At 42.4% G+C, this 12,796-nt stretch overlaps 1 long non-coding RNA gene across 1 annotated transcript in view; it reads right to left on the bottom strand.

Annotated features, from left to right (window-relative positions):
* The window catches only part of LOC309519637, a 57,973-nt gene that overhangs the window by 15,524 nt on the left and 29,653 nt on the right, over window positions 1-12,796 (bottom strand). The window lies entirely within an intron of this gene.

The following is a 12,796-nucleotide window of genomic DNA, read 5'->3' as shown; positions in this document are numbered from 1 at the left end:
GTTCTGGAGATTCTTTTGAATTCAATTAGAGAAAATAAAAAGATAAAGGGGGTGACAGTAGGCCGCAATGAATATAAAGTTAGAGCCTTTGCGGACGATTTGGTTATAATGGTGGAAGATCCGACGAACAATGCAACCGAAGTGATAGAGGAAATTGAAAAATTTGGTGAGGTGGCTGGTTTTATGTTAAATAGGGGGAAGACAAAAATCTTAACAAAAAATATGGATCAAACATTGCGAGAGATGTTACAACAACAAATAGGTATTGAAATTGTTAAAAAGGTCAAATACTTGGGCATATGGCTAACAACTAAAAATATTGACCTATTTCAAAATAATTATGTACCGGTATGGCATGGAATTAAGAAAGATCTGGAGAGTTGGGGAAGGTTAAAGCTATCCTTCTGGGGTAGAATAGCAATGATCAAAATGAACGTGTTGCCAAAGATGATATTTCTATTTCAGATGATCCCAGTATTAAGAGGAATGAAGATCTTTAAGGAATGGCAAAGATTGATATCAAGATATATCTGGCAGGGCAAAAAACCAAGAATTAAATATAAATTGTTAACGGATGCAAAGGAAAGAGGAGGTTTTGCCCTGCCAGATTTGAAGTTATACTATGAGGCATCATGTCTTTGCTGGGTAAAAGAATGGATAAAATCGAAAGATACAAAATTATTGGATTTAGAGGGATTCGATAATAGATTTGGGTGGCACGTGTACTTATGGAAAGAGAAGAAAAAGGGTCACAAATCGTTTGAAAACCATATCTTCCGGAAATCGCTAATTGAAGTATGGGACAGATATAAAAACATATTAGAAAGGGGAGTCCCACACTGGTTTTCTCCAGTTGAGGCTATAGTAATTAAGAAAATTAACATGAGGAGTAACTGGATTACGTATGGTGATTTGATCGTGAAAGAAGGAGACAAATGGAGAATGAAACTATATGAGCAAGTAAAAGAAAATGTATATGATTGGCTGCAATATCTTCAGATAAGTGATATGTTTAAAAAGGAGATAAAAGAGAGAAGATATAATGAAAAAGACTCGAAATTTCAAACAGAAATTATTAATAACGATTGCAAGACAATATCTAAAATGTACAAAATTTTATTGGAATGGCAAACGATGGACGAAGAGGTGAAAGAGGTAATGATTCACTGGGCCAGGGATTTGGGGTATAGTATAGAGTTGGAGGAGTGGCAAAAAATATGGATTGAAAATTTGAATTTCACGGCATGTATTACGTTGAAAGAAAACACTATGAAGATGGTATACAGATGGTATATGACACCGGCTAGGCTTGCAAAAATGTATAAAATCTGTAATAAGTGTTGGAAGTGCAAAGAGAAGGAGGGCACATTTATGCACATGTGGTGGGAATGCAAAAAGGTAAAGGGGTTTTGGGAAACAATATATAATGAGTTAAAGAAAATGTTGAAATATAATTTTGTAAAGAGACCAGAGATTTTTTTGCTGGGAGTAACTAGAAATGCAATAAATAAGAGGGATAGAAAACTTTTCCAGTATGCAATAACGGCAGCGAGAACCCTACTGGCCTAGAGATGGAAACAAGAAGAGGCACCGACTTTGGAAGAATGGAGAACAAAGTTAACAGATTATGCGGAATTGGACAAATTAACGGGAAAGATCAGATTTCAAAGAGACCATAAGTTTCTGGAGGACTGGGAAAAATTTAGGGAGTATTTGGAAACTGTATGTGAGGATCATACAACGCTAGTGTGTTTTAAAGAAGCTTTGTGAAAAAAAATAAGAAATATTGCAAGAAAGAAAATGAAGATAGGAAAATTTACTTAAAGGTGATATAATAATTAAGAAATGCGTAGGTAGAGGAATAACTACGGAAGATTACCAGGGGAATTGAGGGAGGTCCAATAAGTGAACTATGTGATGCGTAAATTGAATGTTTGGAGATTCTAAGGAAAAACCTTTAATAAAAATAAAAATAATAAAAAAAAAGAATTATGAACTTTGTTTGGACTGTTTGGGACTGATTTGGACATTAACGCAGTAATAAGAAGATGATCTGAATCCCCCTTTGGATCTTGAAGTATGGGTTCCCCCAACAAAATTTAAAAATTTGGCTTTGTAATTTGGAATTTATATGATGTGATTTAATTTGATGTGATTGGCCAGTTAATAAAAATTATTTTTTTAAAAAAAGAAATGCATTGCCCATGCCTCAGCTTAACCACTAATCAGATGAAAGCCACTTTGAAGAACAGCACATCAAACAGCAGCATTTCTCAAGAAGCTAAAGGATACCTAGGTATGGCAGCTAATGTCCTTTGTACTTAGCTTCAAGCACCAGCAATGGGAGCGAGCCAGAAAAGCCGTAATGTGCACACAATGGGGGGGGGGGTCGTATGTGTCTGGTTTTAGTGTTATGTCCCTTTCCATATTCTATGTTTGTATACCACAAAGAGACTTTTAAATATTAAGCAAAGCTACCATTCAAGGAATCAAATGGCCGTTGGCTTAAATATGGCACAACTCCACACTGCTCCACACACAAAAACACTTTGTTGCTCCTCTCCTGATGGGTCTATATGCAGAAATATTTATTAGATATTAAACATCTAATTAAGAGGACCGGGAAGCAGTCACTGTCAAAGGTCTCAGCCCATGGGCATCGCCAAGGGGTTGCAAGGCAGGGAAGCTGCCCCCCCCATCAAGAAAAATCAATAAAAATACATAGCTGAGTTTCTACCCCCCCCCCCCACAACAAAAGGCCTGCCCGTCCCCAATAAAAATCCTGGCTATGCTCATGTCTCTGCCTGACGTCCTGGCTGTGTGCACACAACATTCAACAATGTGTTCAGTGCACTCTGGTCTCTTCTCTTTTTTTTTTTTTTTGCACAGTCCACACGTTATCCTCAATCTGCACTGTTGTAAACAAAAATCTACCCTTTTCCCCTTATGGGGTATCCAAGAGCCCATATAGAGTCCTTACGTAGGTTCCCTATTTGTAGGAGAAAATAACAGGCCAACCAGAGAATATTGAGAAGCAAAGCAGCTAGTAAGCCTGATCTTTATTGATCTGTTGCAACAGGGTGCTCCCCTCACACGCAGGAAAGGAGGAGGACCCAGAAAAATGGTGTGCAAGGCCTTATATAGACATTTTAAATTCCCTCCCTGGAGTCCAAGACCACCCCCAGAAACATCATACATACATCACAGAAGGGGTGTGGCTCAAGACCACCCCCGCTGATACATCATACCTACATCACAGAAAGGGCGGTCTATAGCAGAAATCTGAGTGCTTTGTTTACCTCCTGTCTGCCAGGTTACCTGTTTAATGGTCACTTGACTGGATTGCCTGGGGAGCCTGGCCAGTCTCTTAATTTTCTCCAGTTTAGTGCCCTTCAGCTCAGTCCTGTTTCACTGCGAAAAAGAAGGAAATGCACGGTGGGTTGGCACTGTCTCCCTCTGGTGTGGCCGACTGAAAGTGCAAGGGGGCCGTACCTGCACTGGCTTTGGATCTGTACTTGCTGATGTCATCAGTGGACACACTTACATGGGCACACTTACCACTTCCTCTTTTCATTCTTGCAGCTACATGTTGTTGTTGTTATTATATTCATCAACTTCAGTTTTATACATTTCAGTAATTTTACAACCATTTTAACATTTCAAAACTCAATTTCCTTCCCCCCTCTTTCTGAAGTCCCTTAAATTTATTTTTAATATTTTCTGCATATCCAAATTAACTTAATCTGCTCATTTATTCATCTACTTTAAATATATACTCTTATAAAACTGCAGGTTACTACAATAATCCTGCCCATGTTCTCATCCGTTTACAGTTTATTTGTAAATATTCAATAAACCATTTCCATTCTTTTATTTAAAAAAGTTTGTTATCTTGATTTCTTTTTTCTTCTTCCGGTAAATGCAGCTACATTTTGTTTCCAGTGCCCTTAGGTTTCTAAGAAGAAGAGTTTGGATTTGATATCCCGCCTTTCGCTCCCTTTAAGGAGTCTCAAAGCGGCTAACATTCTCCTTTCCCTTCCTCCCCCACAACAAACACTCTGTGAGGTGAGTGAGGCTGAGAGACTTCAGATAAGTGTGACCAGCCAAGGTCTCCCAGCAGCTGCATGTGGAGGAGTGGGGAATCGAACCCAGTTCAACAGATTACGAGTCCACTGCTCTTAACCACTACACCACACTGGTGTAGTAGCGGTCATGATAACTGCTTGGAAATCGCTGGTGCTCCAGTTAACATTGGCATTGCCCACTGCACCTTCCATTGCACCTTCCAGTCCAAGGTAGGGTCAGGGAAGGGTGTTGTGATGGACAGGTGAGCTTGACCAGCGTCTGATGATGCAGTGCCTCAGAATTCCACCAGAGAGCTGGAGCCTCTCTCTGATTGGCTACCCAGGCAGAAGGAGAAGAGAAGCATTTGGGGAAGGAGAATAAAAGGAGCAATTTCTGGAGGAGAGAATTACCGTATTTTTTGCTCTATAAGACTCACTTTTCCCCTCCTAAAAATTAAGGGGAAATGTGTGTGCGTCTTATGGAGCGAATTCAGGCTGCGCAGCTATCCCAGAAGCCAGAACAGCAAGAGGGATTGCTGCTTTCACTGCGCAGCGATCCCTCTTGCTGTTCTGGCTTCTGGGATTCAGAATATTTTTTTTCTTGTTTTCCTCCTCCAAAAACTAGGTGCGTCTTATGGTCTGGTGCGTCTTATAGAGCGAAAAATACGGTAGATAGGTCTTGATTTGAGATGGGAGATAAGGATTAGAATGGAGTTTGAGGGAGAATGGGTTCTGATTGGAACTGGAACATCCGCTCTGGGCAGGCTGTCTAGTTTTTGTTCCATTCTTTGTCTGATCATTCTCTTGTTTATTCTATTTCCATACCAACAGGCAGGCTAATGTATTAAGGGAAGCCTGTGGTGCTGAGAAAGCAGCTGTCCTCAGTGCCATTTGATAACCACTGTCATTTCCTAGATCTGCACAATGGCAGCAGGAACAATTAAAGAGCAAACACAGGTTGTTCATGATTCCTCTATGTGCATCACAAAATGCGTAGCGCAGGAAGCTTGGAAGTGGCCCTCTCATTCTTCCCACCGGAGGGAGGAAAATAATTTATTTCTCCTTTTATCAAAGGGAGGGAATTAGTTCCTCTTTCCTTGCGCTGAATGCAATCCCTTACAGAAGCCCTGTGGAATCTGTTGGTAGGACTTAAGCATTGTCCAAGCTCCTTAACATTCCTTCTTTCTCACGTGGTCATAATCGATTCTGGAATGTAACAAAAGCTTTCCAATTTTCTAAAGGGCCTTGACTAGTTATAAGTCCACCCCACAGTCATTTATAACTAGGGGAATTGGGAGGTACTTAAAAGTCTCAAGTCACAGGGGATGGTTTTGCGTAAAATGTGCTTATGCTAGTGTAAAGGTACAGATTTAGGCCTCTGGGCAAATTAGGAGGGTTCTGGGCTCTCACCACATACAGAGCTTCGCAACATGCTTGGAAGCCTTTAAGCAAAGATTTTTTTTAAAAAAAAGTTTTTATTAAAGATTTTTTGTGATACAAAACAAACAAATAAGCAAGGGAAAGTACATAGAGTTTCTCCAATTTGAATTCATAGTGTCTTTTTTCACAGTTTGTTTACATTTGGTATGAGACACTAATAAATGTTTTGTGAGTTAAGGGAAAGGGGGTAGGAGATGTGGGGGCAGGAGATGTGGGGTCCAGGAGATGTGGGGTCCAGTTCAAAAGACCTTGGGCTCAGGACCTTTGGGCCATACCCAGTGGTTGTTGTTGCTGTTTAGTCATGTCCGACTCTTCGTGATCCCATGGATCAGAGCACGCCAGGCACTCCTGTCTTCCACTGCCTTCCGGAGTTTCGTCAAATTCATGTTGGTCACTTCTATAACATTGTCCAACCATCTCGTCCTCTGTCGTCTCCTTGTGCCCTCCATCTTTCCCAACATCAGGGTCTTTTCCAGGGAGTCTTCTCTTCTCATGAGGTGGTCAAAGTCTTGGAGCCTCAGCTTCACGATCTGTCCTTCAAGTGAGCACTCAGGGCTGATTTCCTTCAGAGTGGAGAGGTTTGATCTTCTTGCCGTCCATGGGACTCTCTAGAGCCTCCTCCAGCACCATAATTCAAAAGCATCAATTCATACCCAGGGGTAGCTGGAGGATATTGGGACTGGTGGAGCAGAAAGTATGGAGACCAAGAGTGGGTGGCACCAGAACCAATGACAAGCACAGCCAAGAGCCAATGACAGAAAAAGCCAATTAAGTCTAGTATTGCCCCCCTCCCTGCTGACTTTTACAAGAACAGCACACTGAGTCTGAGGAAGAAGATTGCCCAGTGGGGAATAACAACAACAACAACAACAACAACAACAACAACAACAACAACAACAACAATTTATTATTTATACCCCACCCATCTGGCTGGGCTTCCCCAGCCACTCCCCAGCCCATGAGCAGAAAAACATTCCCTGCCTGTGGTCCCGCAATAATGTTCCTCTCCAAAGAAATACAGCCCCACCTGTACCTCCCATGGAGTGTTTGTGCCAATCCTCCAAGTGGCGAGATGTTCCAGGGGTGCAGCACTTACCAGGGTTTGGTTGCCTTTGAAAGGAGGCAACTGGATGCTTGCTGGCATTTGGTAACATTTGCATTAATACTGATTGAGCACAAGGGGAGGGACAAAGCTCACCGTATTTTTTGCTCTACAAGACTCACTTTTCCCCTCCTAAAAAGTAAGGGGAAATGTGCGTGCGTCTTATGGAGCGAATGCAGGCTGCGCAGCTATCCCAGAAGCCAGAACAGCAAGAGGGATCGCTGCTTTCACTGCGCAGCGATCCCTCTTGCTGTTCTGGCTTCTGAGATTCAGAATATGTTTTTTCTTGTTTTCCTCCTCCAAAAACTAGGTGCGTCTTATGGTCTGGTGTGTCTTATAGAGTGAAAAATACGGTGAATACTCCAGCAAACAGTCCGCTGCTCCCACATGAAATCTCAAGGAACCTTCAGATACTCACAGAGGTCACAACCACACCTTGAATGTGAAGCACATGGCTCCCTCCCAAAAAATTAATAAATCCTGGAAGCAGTAGTTTAACTACTCATGGAACTATAATTCTCACCACCCTTAACAAACTACAGTTCCCCAAGATTCTTTGGGAAGCGCAATGTGCTTTAAATGTATGGTGTGAGGGAGACCAGGGTGAAACTCAGGTATCTGTGTTGTTCTCAGTCTGCCTAAAATTGCCGTCTTCTCTCCAGAAGCCTGGTCTATCTCATCCTTTGATGGGAGAGGATGGGGAAACCCTGATCCCTTCACTGATTGGTTATTGTCATTCAAAATTTCCAAAAAATGTTCCTGTTCTCTAGACTCAATAAGCTATTTAGTTATCATGGCAACATATTGCTTGTATTTTACCTAACAAAGGGTGTGTTGGGCTAAAACTGTCCAGCAACTGGCCCTCCCTTGCCCAGTGCCCAGAGTTCACGACAATAACATTTCCCCTGATATTGCACAATAAGTCAAACTTAATAATGATAAAGTTCTCTCCACTTTTATCAGCCCATTTCAACTTCATGCACTGTCCAATTTATTTTTCCAGTGTCTTATGATATGACTTTCCGGTATCTGTATTGAACCATTTCTCTTCAATATCATCTAAAAACATTAATAGGTCCAAATTGCAGATCATTCCTCTATTTCCAAAGTTCAGGAGTGAATGCCTATCCTTAGGCAGCCAAAATTGCACACCCACCTGCGGAGGGAGATGTCAGGAGGTCTGCATGGACCTAGGGTTTGCGGAAGCAGAAGAAAAAGATTTAGGGGTGAAAACCCCAAAGAGGTAAATAGCAGCAGCCCCAAAGTGGTTCAGTGAGGACCAAGCATGCTGAGTTGCCGCTGAATGCTGGCTCATTGTTGGCTAGGGGGAGAGGAGAAAGAAAACTGTGGGGATGGAATGGAGTATTCTGTAAAAGGGCATAGATGATTGTTGACTAAAAACCCTGAACCTTCCAACATCCAGGCCCTGCTTGTAATATCCTTTTCGCCTTGGATAACTGAGCAGCACCATAGAGCTATACTGTATATGACAACATGATACTTGCTGTTTCATTGTTGATCCCTTTCTTAGTAATTTTTTTCAGTGTACTTTCCCTTTTTTATAGCTGCAACTCCCTGAAATAGCTATCCCCCCACACACACACCAGAGGGAGCTTTTTGTTGTGGCCCTCGCTCCCCACCCCCTCACCCCCAGGTAGTCATGACCACTTCAAGTGCAAACGCCAGAAACTTCCCAATCAATGAAACCTATTTTGAGATAAAAACCCTAAATGCACAGACCTAGCAGATCTCTGGCTGGTTCTGTGAACTCTGCATGAATTTGCTGATGGGCTGACAGCCTACTGTGTCGCCAGGGATAATAGCATCCCTCGCGGTGATTTTGCGAGTTCTTCTTCAACTAAATTGCACATTGAGGTCTCCCAGTCCATTATGCAGCTGCTACTGCCTTGTGGCTCTAAAACAGACCACTTTCCTAAAAGCAGCTCGTCAGGACTGATAAGAGAAACATGGCAGAGCAAGGCCAATGCTGAGAAGAGGAGACTGAGCAGAGTTGTGACGGCCATACCCAGAGCCCCCCTAAACTATCCTTCTACCCTCAAATGCAGCAGAGGACTCTGTCCTGTTATGTACTGAAGTTCTCACCCTGGGCCAGCAGGGGGATACTGTAGATAGTTTTCACTCAGGTCCGCATATGCAAATAAGGAATTGAAAGTGACGTTCAGTGATTGGATAGTTACAGAAAGATGTTACTGTTGCTTTGTAGCTGAGCTCTATATAAGCAGGTTGGCCGAACCCTTCTGTTCAGTTCTGTTCTGGCCTGTGAATAAACAAGAGCTGTCGGAAGAATCACTGTGTCGTCTGATATGTTCACCCACAACTTAACATGTCCCATCACCAGGCTTAAAGTAAAGGCCTCTCCAGACCGGTGTTTCATTGCGGCTGTATTCTGCCACGAGTTCTTGATGCAGACACAGTATTAGGCCACATTTGCACTGCACACTTTAAACACAATGGTACTTACTTCTCATCCACACTGAGTTTCCTCTATGCTTTCTAGGCATTGAGAAAAATCTGTGTTCTGGGTTCGAGTGCCCACCTTTTTTGCTTCACAGTTTACCCCATGAAAACTCATTCTTTACAGACCCTTCAAGTGTCCCTATTTTCCAGGAATGTCCCTGATTTAAAGAAGCCGTTGCTGTTTCTGATTTGATCCTGGAATGTCCCACTTTTCCTTAGGATGTCCCTATTTTCATCGGAGAAATGTTGGAGGGTATGGAGTTATCCAACTCCCTAAGCTGTCTGAAGGGCAATCCTGCATAGGGAGGGTTTTTTAAAAATGTTTTATTATGTTTTTATATGTTGGAAGCTGCCCAGAGTGGCTGGGGCAAGCCAGTAAGATGGGTGGGGTATAAATATTAAAATTATCATTATGGAATGGGACATTCCTATTTTCATCGGAGAAATGTTGGAGGGTATGTCTTTAATGCTCTCAGCATTACACAGGAAACTCAGTTTGTTCTGACTGTGTGGGTTTCCTGGGGAAGGCAGCGGGGGTTGGAGGGTTGGGCACCAACTAGGAAAATGCGGACCTTTGCCTGGAAAGAATGGAGCAAAAGTTTAGTGTGGATCGCCCCAACTTTAATAATCATGGCTTCCCCCAAACAGGTGCTTTGTTCAGGGTGCTGAGAGTTGCTAGGAGACCCCCCTATTCTCCTCATAGTGCTACAAATCTCATCATGATTTAACAGCCAGACCATCTTCCCAGGGAATTATTGTTTAAATGAATAAATACTGTGCTTCCTTGAAACTCAAAAATAATTATTCCCTATGAGATTTTCCCAAAATGACACCCTCACAATCAAAGCTTGTGAATAGGCAATGAACTAGCGGTGGGAGGGGGGGCGGGTTACACTTATGTGACTGGGGCCCTTTTGTGACAAAAGCGGTTCCTTCTGCTAGCTGCTGCCAGCCCCACACAAAGTAGTACATTTCAGCTGTACCTAAAATGGGAGCTTCTCTGTATATAGGCTCCTATTAGAAAACAAAGAGATACCTGCATCGCCGTTCTTGTTTTTACATTACATGTCATTTTTGTCTCATGAATATTCCTTGCTGGAAATGGCCATGTAGTCATTTGAGATGAGTGCCGCTACAGAAATATAAATATAAATTCTTTGTTGCAAATGCCACCCTGCAGAACACTTTTGTGCGGGGGGGGGGGGGGCTTGGAGAGAGAGATTAGCATGGGAAGCAGAATAAACAAAGTGCGCCCTTTTGCCGGTTATGGTCTCCTGAGTGAGAAACAGCCTTCAAGCACTTTGCATACGTAATGCAAGATGGCAAGAGGTACATGTAGCACAAATTAACACCATTGGAGCGTTTGATGAACATTTTAATGTGGAAGAAAACACTAATGCCTTTGCCCCGTTGGGCGCTGGTGATAATGAAGAAGCCATAAGCTAAAAGTAGCTTTTGGAATTTCTCCCGGGCTAATTCTGTCCCTCTGCAGCGACTGCTGTTGTAAAAGCTCACTCCTAATCTCTCTCTGCAACTCCTCATAAGGAACAAAGTCTGAAGAAAGCCAATGTCCTTGGCTGTGGTGGAGTTGTTGGCACAGCTTTTGTTCTGCTCCCGTTCTCATAAGGATAAGCATTCTTTTTAAAAGGGAAATACTTGTCCTGGGTATGAGAGGCAAGAAAAACGGCAGATGCCCTGAGGATGTGATATTAAATTCACTCTAAAAAGAGAGCTGTGGAATTTCATTATTACTAATGCTGCTGCTATTAAATTGGTGGTCCAGGAAGAGAGGGTAATGTCCCACTCCTATGAAACCCTCTTCTTCCAGGGAGAGTGGAAGTAGCTTTTTTTTGTGTTTTTTTTTTTGCAGAACTTTAATGCTCACATAAAGACCCCTCTATTTCAGATGTAAAACTTCTTGCACTTCTATAGATATTTAATTGACTATAAAGTTTCACATGTTTTAAATGGTATTACAGTGGTACCTCGGGTTACATACACTTCAGGTTACATACGCTTCAGGTTACAGACTCCGCTAACCCAGAAATAGTACCTCGGATTAAGAACCTTGCTTCAGGATGAGAACAGAAATCGTGCTCCGGCGGCGTGGCAGCAGCAGGAGGCCCCATTAGCTAAAGTGGTGCTTCAGATTAAGAACAGTTTCAGGTTAAGAACGGACCTCCGGAAGGAATGAAGTTCTTAACCAGAGGTACCACTGTATTATGTTGGTTTGATTAGAGGTTCTTGTGGACGACCTGTTTACTGCATTTACATGGATGTCATATGGTGTTTTACTATGCATTTGTTCTTATTAGCTTGTGGGAAAATTATATGATAATGAGCTTTCATCCTGATCTGCTTTCACAGATATACCATGCCATCTCATCAATTGGTTGCTTATCTCACATATTTTAGGGCATTTCCCAGTCACTTCCCTAGGGGACAGCATAGATTTGTTCCACCAAGCACATTAATCTGTTTTAATTGTGCAAACCTACATTTCTGGTATATGGTAAAATCCCTGTCACAAAACACTAACAATCCAGAGGGGCAGTATTTCTTATTATGGCTGCTTTTATAGGGGGATAGGGTGGGGGTGGGGTTGAAAAATAGTACATAGAAGCCACCTAGAGGGCAACTATCCTAAAAGGCAGGTTATATTTTAATGAACAAATAAATACTACAAATAAAGTGCCTTGCAAGAAAGGTTGCAGTCAGGATCCTCAATTTGGACAAGATCTTTTATTGTGCAGATCTACTAAGGGAAAACAGCGTTTCTGTGTGCTGCTCTGGTTCGCCAGAAGCGGCTTAGTCATGCTGGCCACATGACCCAGAAGCTGTACGCCGGCTCCCTCGGCCAGTAAAGCGAGATGAGCGGCACAACCCCAGAGTCGGCCAGGACTGGACCTAATGGTCAGGGGTCCCTTTACCTTTACTAAGGGAAAGCATGCAAGCAAATCTATACCTGATCATTCCAGCTGGAGCGCTCCAACTGGAGAATAGCCTCTTCTAAAGCAACTACTCTATTCCGAACTTAAAAATGGTGGTCAACAAAAGAGTCTTAAAGGGCAAATCCAAAAAAATGTAGTATAAACACAGACCTACACTGGGGAAACACTGGCCTACAAGCGCTCCAATTGAAGAACACAGCCTTTACCAAAGGTGCCATGGACTTTGAAGACTCTCAAACTCAGGATGAAAGGGAGAAATGTGCTAAGAGGAAGGCACGGGATCAACTCCTGCTCGGAAACCTATGTCCCCACTGTGGGAGGACGTGTGGATCCAGAACTGGCCTCCACAGTCACTTACGGACACATGCACCATTAAGACCATATTCACGGAAGACAATCTTACTCGGCTACGAGTGATCGCCAAAGAAGAAGATGGTCGGATTGCTGAATAAAGAGGACTGCAATCAAATAAGTCCTCAGACCTCCTGATTTGATGACCTGCTCAACACCTGCCTGGCATCATCCTTGGAACCTTAGAAAAGGAAGGATATTTTTCTAATTAAAAGAAATAAAAACAGTAATTTCTTTTCTAATTAAAAGAAATAAAAACAGTAATTTCTTTTCTAATTAAAAGAAATAAACAGTAGTTCAGCACACACACACAAACGACACAGGCAGTGATTCTGCTGCCAGTTATTGCTTGCATTTTAACTTAGTGGGAGACCAGGAACAAGTGGAAATAGGACAGGCTTGGGTGACAG

The sequence above is a fragment of the Podarcis vaucheri genome (genome assembly GCF_965113315.1).
Source record: "Podarcis vaucheri genome assembly, chromosome: 15".
Classification (NCBI taxonomy): domain Eukaryota; kingdom Metazoa; phylum Chordata; class Lepidosauria; order Squamata; family Lacertidae; genus Podarcis; species Podarcis vaucheri.
Note: the sequence above shows the minus strand (reverse complement) of the source record. Positions and strands in the feature narration are given on the sequence as shown.